This window comes from Amblyraja radiata, chromosome 5 (assembly GCF_010909765.2).
Source record: "Amblyraja radiata isolate CabotCenter1 chromosome 5, sAmbRad1.1.pri, whole genome shotgun sequence".
Lineage (NCBI taxonomy): Eukaryota > Metazoa > Chordata > Chondrichthyes > Rajiformes > Rajidae > Amblyraja > Amblyraja radiata.
Window position 1 is genome coordinate 31,009,243 of NC_045960.1, and position 14,423 is coordinate 31,023,665.

Genomic DNA, 14,423 nt, shown 5'->3' on the forward strand with positions numbered 1-14,423 from the left:
GCAATCCCCGTACACCAGCACTATCCTAGCCACTAGGGACAATTTACAATCGTTACCAAAGCCAATTAACCTGCAAACATCTTTGGAATGAGGGAGGAAACCGGGGCCCCTGGAGAAAACCCTCGTAGTTACGGTGAGAACGTATACAGACAGCACCCGTAGTCAGGATCAAACCCAGGCCTCTGGCGCTGTAAGACAGCAACTCCACCGCTGCACCAACGTGCCATCTAACCTCAGTCTTGCCTTCATTAGCAGGGACCCTGGCTGAATTTTACTCAGTCTTTGTCCCAACGATTTGCAAAGAAAGAGCCCAGGAAGGGTCCTGACCCAAAACATCTTCTGTCCATGACCTCCACAGATGCTGCTTGATTTGCTGTGGTCTTCCAGCACTTTGTGTATCGCCTTTTCTATTGCTACTGAAACATGGGTCTTTCTTTATCAACTCAGTTTCATAGCACGACCAGCAGAGAACCTGCTCACTGACAACAGCAGTAAGTAGAACTCTTACGTTTTTCTATGAATTAAAGTGGGAGCATTAAAAAAAAGAAGCAAGTAACCAGAACAATTGTATTAGAGAAGTTGGAACATTTAACCTGTGGCAGGAAAGAGAAATTGATGACACATAAAGAGAACCTATCATCAGAAGACTTCACAGATTTGACTCCAAATAATTATTTTTTCAGCTTTGGATTAATTTGGAAAGATATGACCAAAATCTTTCACAGTAAATCTCATCTACTGAATAGATTAGATGCATGAAAACAGTTAACATCTGGAACTTCTACAAAGGCAAGCTACTAACTTTCATGTCGCTCTCAGTACACTGGAATGGATTTGAAGCATGCTGGAGTTTCTTGCTTCACTGGAGGGTTTTGTCGGTCATCTGTTGCCTTTATTTTAAACATTAATTAAAACTTCATTTAGTTTAGTTTAGTTTAGTTTAGTTATATGCATGGAAAAAGGTCCTTTGGCCCACCGGGTCCACGCCGACCAGCAATCTCCGTGCACAAACACTATCCTGTACACTAGGGACAATTATATCAAGCCATTTAGCCTACAAACCTCTACGTCTTTGGAGTGTAGGAGGAAGCGGAGCACCCAGAGTAAACCCGCGCGATCACGGGAAGAATGTACAAGCTCCATACGGACAGCACTCGTAGTCAGGATCGAACGCGAGTCTCTGGCGCTGTGAGGCAGCAACTCTACCCCTGTGCCACCTTGCTGCCTATGCCTATTTATTTTGAAGACAGTTAATGTTACAGTTAAGAAGCATAATGTTTTATGTGTCATTCTTAATTGTTATTACTGTATGTCATGTTGTTACTTGCGAGTGGAGCACCAAGGCAAATTCATTGTATGTGTACGTACTTGGCCAATAAACTTATTCATTCATTCATTCATTCAAATATGTCCTGCAGAGAAGTTGCTGACAGTTAAATCTTAACACAAGAAAACTTCATGTTAAACCATCATGTTCGTGTTACTGTCTAGGGAATTTCCCATCTGCCCCTGGACCATGCAAAGTTCCAAATGTCTCTAAAGACATACAGGTTTGTAAGTTGTTTCGCTTTGGTAAAATTGTAAATTGTCTGTAGTGTGTAGGATAGTACTAGTGTGCGGTGTGATCGCTGGTCGGCGCGGACTCGGAGGGCCGAAGGGCCTGTTTCCGTCCTGTATCTCTAAAGTCTAAAGAAGACATTGGAATTATGCCTAAGTCTAAAGTCAGAAGTTGAAGAGGTAGGATGAGTAATTTTCAATTTTATAGAGGCCAATGAACCTGGGTCTTCAGACTCCAGGGGATTACAGGCCTCTTCGCCTCCACAACATCCACCAAGGCCTCCAGTTCAGAAACAAATAACAAGGAGCGCACACTCTCTTGCATCTTCTGCCACTCTCTGGTGCCTCCCGGGTACATGCTAGCGTCTTGCTGCAGCCTCACAGAGTACAGGCTGGGTTTAAGTGGTGCTGGCTACTCTCAAGTTGGCCCAAAGTTGAAGGCACGCGGCCAAGAACAGCGCGGTTAGCAATAGCCGCACACTGACATCACTAAAGCGGGCAGGCAGCACAAATGACGAGGAACTGTGGGCATCGGAAGTAACAGGCGTGAGCAGATTGTGTGTCCTGATCCCAGTTTCGCGCAGCTATTAAATTGAGCCCGCCAGGTCTGGTCAGGATTCTGTGTGGGTGGGTTGCTTCTAATTGCCCAAGGTTTCTGAGAATGGGGTGAATGCGTTTTCATTCCAATAATGTGACCCCGAGTTAAATGTTAAACAGGATGTGGAAGATTATGTAACCTAAAGAAAATATATAATATGGTCAAAACTCAGGAGGAGAGGTGGAAATGGCCATTAATTATATGTTACACAAGTTAAGCCCTCCCTTTTTAACATCTGCCTTTATGCCTCAATTAAAACATATTTTGGTGCTGAAAGTGGCTAATATAAATACAAGCTTTCTCTGGTTGTGTAAATGTTCCTTTTAGCCAGTGTGGAAAGAAGGAAACAAAGCTGCTTGTTATCAAACCATTAACATGCAGCCTCTGAACAATTTATCATTTATCACTCTTCTGTCATTGAATCTTTTGGGTAGATTTTCTCGGTTTAACAAAGCTCTCTTTACTCTGGTGAAAACACCTCAGTCTCTGCCCGCACCACCCTTCATTCTTCCCCCTGGAGGAAGAGGTTGGGCAGGCTAGGAGTTCATTCCTTGGAGCATAGGGGGATAATATCACAAGGGGAATAGATAAGGTGAATGCACAAAGTCTTTTAGCCAGAGTAGGGGATGGATATAAGGTGAGAGGAGCAACATTTAATAGGAACCCAAAGGATAAGATTTACACAGAGAAGGTGGTGGGTGTATGGAATGAGCTGCCAGAGGAGGTAGTTAAGGCAGGTACTTTAACAACATTTAAAACACATTTTGACCAGTACATGGGTAGGAAAGGTTCAGAGGAATGTGGGCCAAACACAGGCAGGTAGGTGGGACTAGTGGAGATGGGACATCTTGGTCAGCTTGGGCAAGTTGGACCAAAGGGCTTGTTTCCCTATGCCTATGCCTATGCTCTCTATGACTCTTGGATCCTGGGCAACATTGGTCAGCTGTTCTTCTCTGAGGTCCCACTAGCCGTCACATACAACAAATAGTCCTCCGTCATTTTCACCACCTCCAACGTGATCCCACCACTCGCCACATCTTCCCATCTCCCTCCCTGTCTGCTTTCCGCAAAGACCGCTCCCTCCGTAACTCCCCCCCCCCCCCACTGGCCACCAATATTGGAATTGGTGGAGTTGAATATTGCATTGGGGGACCAGCCCTCCCATGTGATGCCATCAGTCACGTGGAAGCCCAGAGCCACTCAATGGCTACAACCTTCCGGCGGGAATGAATTTTTTTCTTTTAAAGAAGCAAACAGTTTAGATAACTTAGCAACAACCAATACTATCATTTGGCAATCCAGCTGCAAGTAGTTGGTGATCCTTTTAGATAGTGTTGATGGTGTGGTGGCATTCTTTATAAATAAGATGCATTGCATGTCGTTTAAATAAAACAGAGACAACAGCCGAGCTAACAATTAGTTTGCTTAGCTTGTGCTAACCCACGTAATGATTTTATAGCACAGGAGAGACACGCTGTGAGGAATTAAAGCAGCTCCGGGCACCAAGAGTGAAGTCTAGTCATAGGTTATCTTAGCAAATAAATGTTTTTTATAGCCTCTGCTGTCAAAGTTATTTAAAGCTATAAGCGTGGGGATAGTTTTTCAGTTTGTGCAGCTGGTGTGAATGACAATAGACAATAGCCAATAGATGCAGGAGTAGGCCATTCGGCCCTTCGAACCAGCACTGCCATTCAATGTGATCATGGCTGATCATCCCCAATCAGTGCCCCGTTCCTGCCTTCTCCCCATATGCCCCGACTCCGCTATTTTTAAGAGCCCTATCTAGCTCTCTCTTGAAAGCATCCAGAGAACCCACCTCCACCGCCCTTTGAGGCAGAGAATTCCACAGACTCACCACTCTCTGTGAGAAAAAGTTTCCTTATCTTCGTTCTAAATGGCTTACTCCTTATTCTTAAACTGTGGCCCCTGGTTCTGGACTCTCCCAACATTGGGAACATGTTTCCTGCCTCAAGCGTGTCCAAACCATTAACAATCTTATATGTTTCAATTAGATTACCTCTCATCCTTCTAAACTCCAGAGTGTACAAGCCCAGCTGCTCCATTCTCTCAGCATACGACAGTCCCGCCATCCCGGGAATTAACCTTGTAAACCTACACTGCACTCCCTCAATAGCAAGAATGTCCTTCCTCAAATTAGGGGACCAAAACTGCTCACAATATTCCAGGTGTGGTCTCACTAGGGCTCTGTACAACTGCAGAAGAACCTCTTTGCTCCTATATTTGATTCCTCTTGTTATAAAGGCCAACATGCCATTCACTTTCTTAACTGCCTGCTGTACCTGCATGCTTACTTTCATAGACTGATGTACAAGGACCCCAGATCCCATTGTACTTCCCCTTTTCCCAACTTGACGCCATTTAGATAGTAATCTGCCTTCCTGCTTTTGCTACCAAAGTGGATAACCTCACATTTATCCACATTAAACTTCATCTGCCATGCATCTGCCCACTGCCCCAACCTGTCATCTTCAATTCCTTCATACTAATCATTGATGTATATTGTAAATAGCTGCGGTCCCAGCACCGAGCCTTGCGGTACCCCACTAGTCACTGCCTGCCATGCTGAAAGGGACCCGTTAATCCCTACTCTTTGTTTCCTGTCTGCCAACCACTTCTCTATCGATGTCAGCACTCTACCCCCAATACCATGTACCCTAATTTTGCCCACTAATCTCCTATGTGGGACCTTATCAAATGCTTTCTGAAAGTCCAGGTACACTACATCCACTGGCTCTCCCTTGTCCATTTTCCCAGTTACATCTTCAAAAAATTCCAGAAGATTAGTCAAGCATGATTTCCCCTTCGTAAATCCATGCTGACTCGGACCGTTACTGCTATCCAAATGTTCGGCTATCTCATCTTTTATAATTGACTCCAGCATCTTCCCCACCACCGATGTCAGGCTAACTGGTCTATAATTCTCTGTTTTCTCTCTCCCGCCTTTCTTAAAAAGTGGGATAACATTAGCTACCCTCCAATCCACAGGAACTGATCCTGAATATATAGAACATCGGAAAATTATCACCAATGCATCCACGATTTCTAGAGCCACTTCCGTAAGTACCCTGGGATGCAGACCATCAGGCCCTGGGGATTTATCAGCCTTCAGTCCCATCAGTCTACCCAACAATATTCCCTGCCTAATGTGGATTTCCTTCAGTTCCTCTGTCACACCAGATCCTCTGGCCACTTCTATATCAGGAAGATTGTTTGTGTCCTCCTTAGTGAAGACAGATCCAAAGTACCTGTTCAACTCATCTGCCATTTCCTTGTTCCCCATAATAAATTCACCTTTTTCGGTCTTGAAGGGTCCAACTTTGGTCTTAACTAATTGTTTCCTCTTCACATACCTAAAGAAGCTTTTACTATCCTGCTTTATATTCTTGGCTAGCTTACCTTCGAACCACATCTTTTCTCCCCGTATTGTCTTTTTGGTTATCTTCTGTTGTTCTTTAAACATTACCCAATCCTCTTGCTTCCCGCTCATCTTTGCTATGTTGTACTTCTTCGCTTTAATTTTTATACTGTCCCTGATGTCCCTTGTCAGCCATGGTCGTCCCTTTCTCCCCTTGGAATCTTTCTTCCTCCTAGGAATAAACTTATCCTGCACCTTCTGTATTATTTTTAGAAACACCTGCCATTTTTGTTCCACTGTCATCCCTGCTAATGTATTATTCCTGTCAACTTTGGCCATCTCCTCCCTCATGGCCCCATAGTCCCCTTTATTCAACTGCAACACTGACACCTCCGATCTACTCTTCTCCCTCTCCAATTGTAGATTAAAACTGACCATGTTATGGTCACTGCCTCCTAATGGCTCATGAACCTGAAGATCATTTATCAAATCTGGTTCATTATATAACACTAAATCCAGAATTGCCTTCTCCCTGGTAGGCTCCAATACAAGCTGTTCTAAGAATCCATCACAAAGGCACTCTACAAAGTCCCTTTCTTGGGGTCCAGTACCAACCTGATTCCCAGTCTACCTGCATGTTGAAATCTCTCATAACAACCACAGCATTACATGCTATATGCCAATTTTAACTCCTGATTCAGGAGTTATTACCTATGTCCAGGCTACTGTTTGGGGGCCTGTAGATTAGTCCCATTGTGATAGTACCTGCCTCATGGGCGTGATTTAGTGGAGAAATCTCTAATATCTGTGTATGTATGTGTACATGTACAAATGCTAAAACTGCAGCCGGTTGCTGGTTGCTGGTCTGATTCTACTACACATAAACATCAGGTTAAACCCAGCTCAGAAACATTGTTTCCACTGACTTTATTGGACATTAGTAAAGGACTAAGATAGTTTTTCAATATTTTGACAGTATTGACCTAGCTGGCTAAGACAGCAGCATAACTTGGTAGACTGTGCCCGTTTCCCCAAGACTTGTTCCAGCCCCATCTACACAATGGAGGTTCTTCACAGAGTGCCTTGTCTGGTCTAATGGAGCCGGCTCCAGACCATAAGTGCTGGATGGAAGTGCCTCCTGAGATAAGGATGAACACACATCATGGATCAGCAATGAATGTGAGAAGCTCACACCAACCACCTATTATGGCCCTAAAGTGTCTTCAGGGCAAAAGATGAAATTCAGGGCAGGATTGGGAAGGACCTAGTTCAGGACTCTCTTGACCATATAAGGGTAGGTGGTCAGCCTAGAGGGATGAGTTACTGAAGAATATTTAGCAGTGTAAGATTAGAGAATGTTGTGTCCTAAAATAGCAACATTTGTCAAATTGTCAGTGAGCATTGACTGACGCTACAAGCAGTTTACACAGCACCCTTGTTGCCAGTGTGGATATGCACCAATAACCTGCCAACAGGTCACTCCTTGTAACTTGTGTAACAAATGCATGTTTTTGCATTAAAAATACCACATAATGTCTTGACGAATGTCGTGATTAGTACGGGTGTCAGATTATGGGGAGAAGGCAAGAGAATGGGGTTAGGAGGGAGAGAAAGATAGGCCACGATTGAATGGCAGTGTAGACTTGATGGGCCAAATGGCCTAATTCTATTCCTGTTCTGTATGACCTTATGATAAAGAGCCAACTCCCTACCTGTGCTGTACACAAATGCAGTGGCGGACTGGGTCTAAAAATATTGGTTGCCAGGAGACAAAGGGGGCCCAATTCATCAGGGGCCCACTTGCCATCGGGCAAGCTGACACCCTGGCCAGTCCGCCACTGCACTGATGCTAAATGTTTCAACATTAAGGTCATGTCATCTACCCATATGTTTCTGTCTGTGTCTATCGGGAGAGAGCGGGAGAGCGAGACGAGAGAGAGAGAGAGAGCGAGCAGAGAGAGAGGAGAGAGAGAGAGAGCGAGAGAAGAGAGAGAGAGAGAGAGAGAGAGGGAGAGAGAGAGAGGACGAGAGAGAGAGGAGAGAGAGAGAGAGAGAGAGAGAGAGAGAGAGAGAAGAGAGAGAGAGAGGAGAGGAGAGAGAGAGAGAGAGAGAGAGAGACGAGAGAGAGGAGAGAGAGAGAGAGAGAGAGAGAGAGAGAGAAGGTAGAGAGAGATTAGATAGAAGAGAGAGAGAGAGAGAGAGAGAGAGGAGAGAGAGGAGCGAGAGAGAGAGAGAGGCAGAGGCGAGAGCGAGAGAGAGCGAGAGAGAGGGAGAGAGAGAGCGAGCGATAGAGAGAGGAGATCGAGAGAGCTCGAGAGAGAGGAGAGCGCAGAGCTCCTAGAGAGAGAGAGAGAGCCAGAGCTCTCTCGAGCTAGCTCTTCTATCGATCGCTCTCTCTCTCTCTCCTCTCTCTCTCTCTCTCTCTCTCTCTCTCTCTCTCTCTCTCTCTCTCTCTCTCCCCCCCCCCCCCCCCCCACCTTTATGATATAACTTAGTTGGAGGGATGGAATTAGGAATTAAATACTCAAGTATATCAAAATGTCTAGGGGGGGGGGGGGGGGGGGGGGGGATGGGGGGAGTGCAGATGCTGGTTTAAGCCAAAGGCACACAAACTGCTGGAGTAACTCAGTTGGTCAGGCAGCATCTCTGGAGGTGACGTTTTGGGTCGAGACCCTTCTTCAGACTCATGTTTTGGGTCAAGCTGAAACGTCACCTATTCCTTTTCTCCAGAGATGCAGCCTGTCCCACTGAGTTACTCCAACATTCTGTGCCTGTCTCAAATGTATCAAGCTATCTTGCATTTCCACTACAAGCATTTAGGTGAAAAAAAAGAAATACATTGATAACAGAAAGTGATACTTTGGTGATTGGAGGATTTGTTGGAGAATTTATCAATTATGGGCTAAAACCTGGAAGGTGTCATTATAAGTGAGAACATTTATAGGTTCTATTTCACCAATTAAAGCAGTCTATTTAAAGAGATTCTTCTTTTAAGCGACTTCTAAATAAAACAGAAAACAAGATTGTTTTAAGGTGGTGCCATGGTTTCAGTAAGCTGACATTTCATTCATGCACAATACCATAGGAAACTTTAGACCCTGTTCAAAATAAAACATTTCTAATTAATAACAAATTGACTGAATGTTCGCCACTAAAGCCGAGACAATGCTTAAATGTACAGACTGTTTCCCCACAAGGTACATTGAGACATAACTACCTCTACCTGTCACTTGGCAGGGTAGGATTGGTACAGGACATGCCACTCGTCAGTATGGGAGAACAAGATTTTATGCCTTAGTCTGTTTATGGGGCCAAGCAATACTATGGACCTGGCCAATATCTATGTGCATGAATATAGATTTTTATCAAGGGATATTCAATGATTGAATAGCTGCAATTTACTCTCTCCTGCCCTGCTTTCTTTGTTCTATGGTACTTCTTTTCCATAATCAAGGCAGGAAAATGTTGGAACACTAAAATCAGTTACCTTTAGTTTAGTTTAGTGTAGAGATGCAGCGTGGAAACAGGCCATTCGGCCCACCGAGTCCGCACCGACCAGCGATCCCGCACATTAACAATATCCTACCTACACACACCATGGACAATTTTACATTTACACCAAGCCAATCAACCTACAAACCTGTTATGTCTTTGGAGCGTGGGAGGAAACCAAAGAAACCAAAACTCCGCACAGTCAAGCACCCGTAGTCAGGATTGAACCCGGGTCTCTAGCGCTGTAGGGCAGAGGCTCTACTGCTGCGCCACCATGCCCCCCTGTTGCAGCTCTCTTTCATTTTCCACTTTTATTTACATTGGTTACGTTCTGTTTTCTCTAGTTATGTAAAACCTGTAAATCATGGATGAACCATGAGAATTCATGCAATGACCTCTTACCAATATGTTAGGAATTGCAAAGTCCTTCCACTTCTGTATAATTAAGTTTAGTTTGAGGGAATGAAGGCCAAGTCTGAATGGAATCAGTCATATGGACCCACCATTTACACCATTTAATGCAATGAATACAGATTATGTATTCTGTATTCCCTATTATGTGGGAGAGTCTAGAACTAGAGGTCATAGCCTCAGAATTAAAGGACATTCTTTTAGGAAGGAGAGGAGGAATTTCTTTAGTCAGCGGGTGATGAATCTGTGGAATTCTTTGCTACAGAAGGCTGTGGAGGCCAAGTCAGTGGATATTTTTAAGGCAGAGATAGATAGATTCTTGATTAGTACAGTTATCAGAGGTTATGGGGAGAAGACGGGAGAATGGGTTAGGAGGGAGAGATAGATCAGCCATGACTGAATGACGGAGTAGACTCCATGGGCCGAATGGCCTAATTCTATTCCTTTTCCCTATGACCTTATGACATTTTAAATCTATGCTGAACTCCAGAAATTTAAATGCAATGTTTTAAGATAGAACTTTGACATACAGGAAAATCATGCGTGGAATGCCACTGGTTTCAAACCTCTGCAAGCATGTCATCCTGCTGAGTTGCTTAGCTGTTGCGGGTGGTGGGATCTACACATCACTACGGTGGTGCATGTGTTGTGTCATGGAAACTGGGATGGAATGGAAAACTGACAACAGCTGTTACGGCAGAATGTGCCAGTTGATAGTCACGGCCTACGCGAGTCGTACCAATGCCCCATAAATTCCAGTTATCCACTAGACTCTGTGTTTAAGTTAAACAAACGCTGATTTATTTTGTAAGATGTCCAAAACTTACATGCACGGCCAGGAATGTTTAATCACAGTAAAACACAATCCGACACAGTCCGACACCGTCCGACACTGTACGACACGACAGGGTACGACACGGTAAGAAAACCGTTTGACTCCACTGGTTATTTAGTGTGCTTCTTACTCTGTCTCTGAGGCACCATTTCGTTTCTTCAGCACTAAAGCACTAAAGCCAGGTGAGCAGCAGCCCCTCTACAGCATGTACTAATATATTTATCAAACCTGATAAACCTGATAAACCAGTCTGTTCTTGACGCAACATGAAACAAACACAGTAATTAAACATTATCTCACTATGCTTATTCTGCTTGTTAGAATAAAAGGAATTACAATATAATTCCTGCCCCTTGCAACAGCTGCTCTTGCTTGCTTTGACTTCCAAACGTTTAGAATGACAAACTCTTCGTTGTGACAGTGGACCTCCCAGCACAATAGAGAAATGAAGAATCGGAGGTGAAACATTATCCTTTTTGTCCAGAAGTAAGGGAGCACACAAAATTGGCCATGTGGCAACCCGGTCTTCTGTTGTTACGCTGTCTATTGTCGACATCTGGCGCACAAACAGAAACCAGGAGCATCCACAGTGTAATAAGCTTCCCATGTCTCTATGGATCATTAAAGTTTGTAAAGCAGCCCAGGTGTGTGGCCGATGTCTGCCTCCATTTTACCAATGGATCTTGCTGTGTTATGTGGCCACATGTCACTCCCAATCTACTTGACATTGAAATTGTGATGTTGTTCCCTTTCCTTTAATAGCTCACCAACAGGAGAAGGCCAATGCATGGTATTTGAGGCAGGAATATTCCAGCTTTTATATACCACAAAGATTTAAATTTAACACGTCCTCACCTGATGCCCAATGACGCACACTGCCAACATGTTTCACCCTCTGCTTTCTCACTAATGCCTTGGCCACATTCAACCTCTCTCATTTCTTTATCTGCAGTCCCCAGTCTCACTGTTATTTCTACTACTCTTTTCAAGTTCAGAATAGCCTCTGTCAGAAGCTCCTGTTATAGGATATTTAAATTGAGGCAAAGTGCATTCTATTTTGTACGTGCCTTCTGGAAGTACTCCAGAATTATAGTTCTCTGACCTCCCTCAGAATGTAAAAGGGAAGCAATTTTCCTCATTTTAAACCCTCCTGACTTATGATATAACTTAAAAAATTCAGAAATGGGGAATATTTGCTGGGCTGAGCTGATTTCTTTACAGATCAGCAAAATTGCATTAGCAGCTTTTACTTGATGTCTTTATCAAAACTAGCGCTGGTTTCAAGGTCCACTGGAAAGATAAAATAATCTTTGGTTTTAATTACAACTAGGCATTATAACTGTCCAGACACAACCTGCTGCCAGAACACTCCTTCTGCAGTCCATAAAATGTCCACATTGCTTCATTGTTGTGTCTTTATCGCTTTAACAAAATAATCTGCCTTTATTGTACAGAAAATCATATGAAAATCCTGCTCCAGTGTAATCTCTGCTTAAAGCTGAAACGATGAAAGAAACTCTTTAGACACAAAATGCTGTCGACCAAAAACGTCACCCATTCCTTCTCTCTAGTGATGCTACGTGCCCGCTGAGTTACTCCAGCATTTTGTGTCTATCTTCGGTTTAAACCAGCAACTGCAGTTCCTTCCTACACGAAGAAACTCTTTATCTGTGGGAGCCTGAACTTGCATTTAGTGTCAAACCAAAGGAAACATTTTGTTTTGCTATTCATTGTGATTTTATATTGGTAACAATACAGAGCATCATGAGGAAAGGAGAGAGATGAGCATCCAGTCAGATGATGGAGGTTACACTCAGGGTAGGGGAATCAAAAACCTGAGGAAATAAGTTTAAGGTGAGAGGGACAAGTTTCAATATGAACATGAGGGGCAATGTTTTCCACACAGACGGGTGGGTATATGAAATGAGCTGTCAGAGGAGGTAGTTGAGGCAGGTACTATAACAGCATTTCAAAGATACGGACAGGTACATGGATAAGAAAGATTTAGAGGGATATGGACCAAACGCAGGTAAATGAGACTCGCTTAGACTAGTCAGCATGCAAGAGTTGGCCTGAAGGGCCTGTTTCCATGCAGAATGACTATATGATGTGTTGCGTACTTGATCACCACTTTGCACTGCATTACACTATTAGTACAGCCCAGCAGAGATTCACACCACATCCCTCACTTTAGGAACATATCGAGCACAAGCACGGATGCCAAAAACAGTACCTTTCTCAATTATGTGGGGGGAAAAACACAGGCAGGCTGGATCATTAGCATTAATGGTTATGCATCAAGTCTATGGAACTGGTGTGCTACAATGTTGAGAACTATATTCTGCACTCTGTATCTTCCCCTTTGCTCAACCGATTGTACTTGAGTTTGAATTGGTTGTATTTATGTATAGTATAATCTGATTTGATTGGATGGCATGCATAAGCGATGTTTCAGGTCGAAACACAAGTGTTCGGCTGCAGAAGGGTCCCGACCCGAAGCATCACCCATTCATATTCTCCTGACCTGCTGGGTTACTCCAGCACTTTGTGACTTTGTTACCAAGAATTGTGAAGTGGTTTACAAAGTCCTTAAACGCTTCATGTGATGAGAGTGCCATTAACTTTCATGTGCCATTAACAGCATTCAAGGTTTCTGCCATCACACTGGGCAGCCATAGCGAGGAACTAATTTTAGTGAAGCCCACCTTATCAGTTGGAAGGCAGGTTACGGTGGAGTGTCAAACCAGCCTGACTGCACAGTGTCACACTTGATTCCAGTAATCCACTGAAGGCTGGGGTCTGTAAGAACAGCTCACACCGATTCTATTGCTGTGTCATATAACACATAGTTTAGAAATTGTATCGCAGCAAGATGTTAACCAACAAATTCTTGATCTGCTCAAGTTACAAACTAAACTACACAGGCTTTTCAAGAACCCCTGGCAGACATGAAAGGTCAGAGGCAAAGGTCAGTAATGCGTTAACACTCAAGTTGTCACTAATCTCAGTTACACAACACTTAGAGGTGAACATATTCCAACCTCTAACGTTAGCAGAACCAGCACACTACAAAGACAAATTTCACCTCTCAAGATAATAAACTCAAGGGCAGTGCAGCGGTAGAGTTGCTGCCTTATAGTGCTTACAGCACCAGCGATCTGGGTTCGATCCTGGCTACGGGTGCTGTCTGTATGGAGTTTGTACGTTCTCCCGGTGATTGCATGGGATTTATCCGAGAACTTTGGTTTCCTCCTACACTCCAAAGACATAGAGATTTGTAGGTTAATTGGTATAAATGTAAATATTGTCCCTTGTGTGCCTAGGAGAGTGCTAATATGGGATCACCGGTCAGTGTGGACTCAGTGGGCCGAAGGGCCTATTTCCACACTGTATCTCTAAACTAAAACTAAACTAAAAGTAGTGTGTATGAAGGAACTCCAATTGCTAGTTTACACCGAAGGTAGACACAAAACTCAGTAATGCCCCTGTCCCACTTATAAAACCTGAACGGAAACCTCTGGAGACTTTGCGCCCCACCCAAGGTTTCCGTGCGGTTCCCGGAGGTTTTTGTCAGTCTCCCTACCTGCTTCCACTACCTGCAACCTCCTGCAACCTCCGGGAACCGCACGGAAACCTTGGGTGGGCCGCAAAGTCTCCAGAGGTTTCCGTTCAGGTTTCCCTAAGTGGGACAGGGGCATAGGACAGCATCTCTGGGGAACGTCTGAAGAAGGTGTCTCTACCCGAAATGTCACCTAGTGCTTTTCTCCAAAAATGCTGCCTGACTCGCTGAGTTACTCCAGCATTTTATGTCTATCTTCAAGCTCAAGAGTATGTGCTGGAATTCAGGTCCTGTATCGGTAAAGTGAAGCTTTAAACTGGAACTAAGGAATATTGCTCTGAAAAAGGGAAGGGAAGACCATCTGGTCTAGCAGTCAAGTATTGGCCTGCATGAGAAATCATGAAATGACTTTTTGAACTCAGCTTTTGTAATGTGAACAAAACCACAATACTGGAGGCAGACATTTTACAACATAAACTATGTTTGGAAGATTCTTGTAAAAATAATATTTTTCTTGAAAGAGGGGAATTTGAAAACCAAGCTTTGATATAATAAAATATATTTTTTGGCAAAGATTTACAATCAGCAACATGCA

At 43.8% G+C, this 14,423-nt stretch overlaps 1 protein-coding gene across 1 annotated transcript in view; it reads right to left on the reverse strand.

The window, feature by feature from the left end:
- Positions 1-14,423, reverse strand: part of sgk1 (serum/glucocorticoid regulated kinase 1) — a 94,119-nt gene that overhangs the window by 28,906 nt on the left and 50,790 nt on the right. The window lies entirely within an intron of this gene.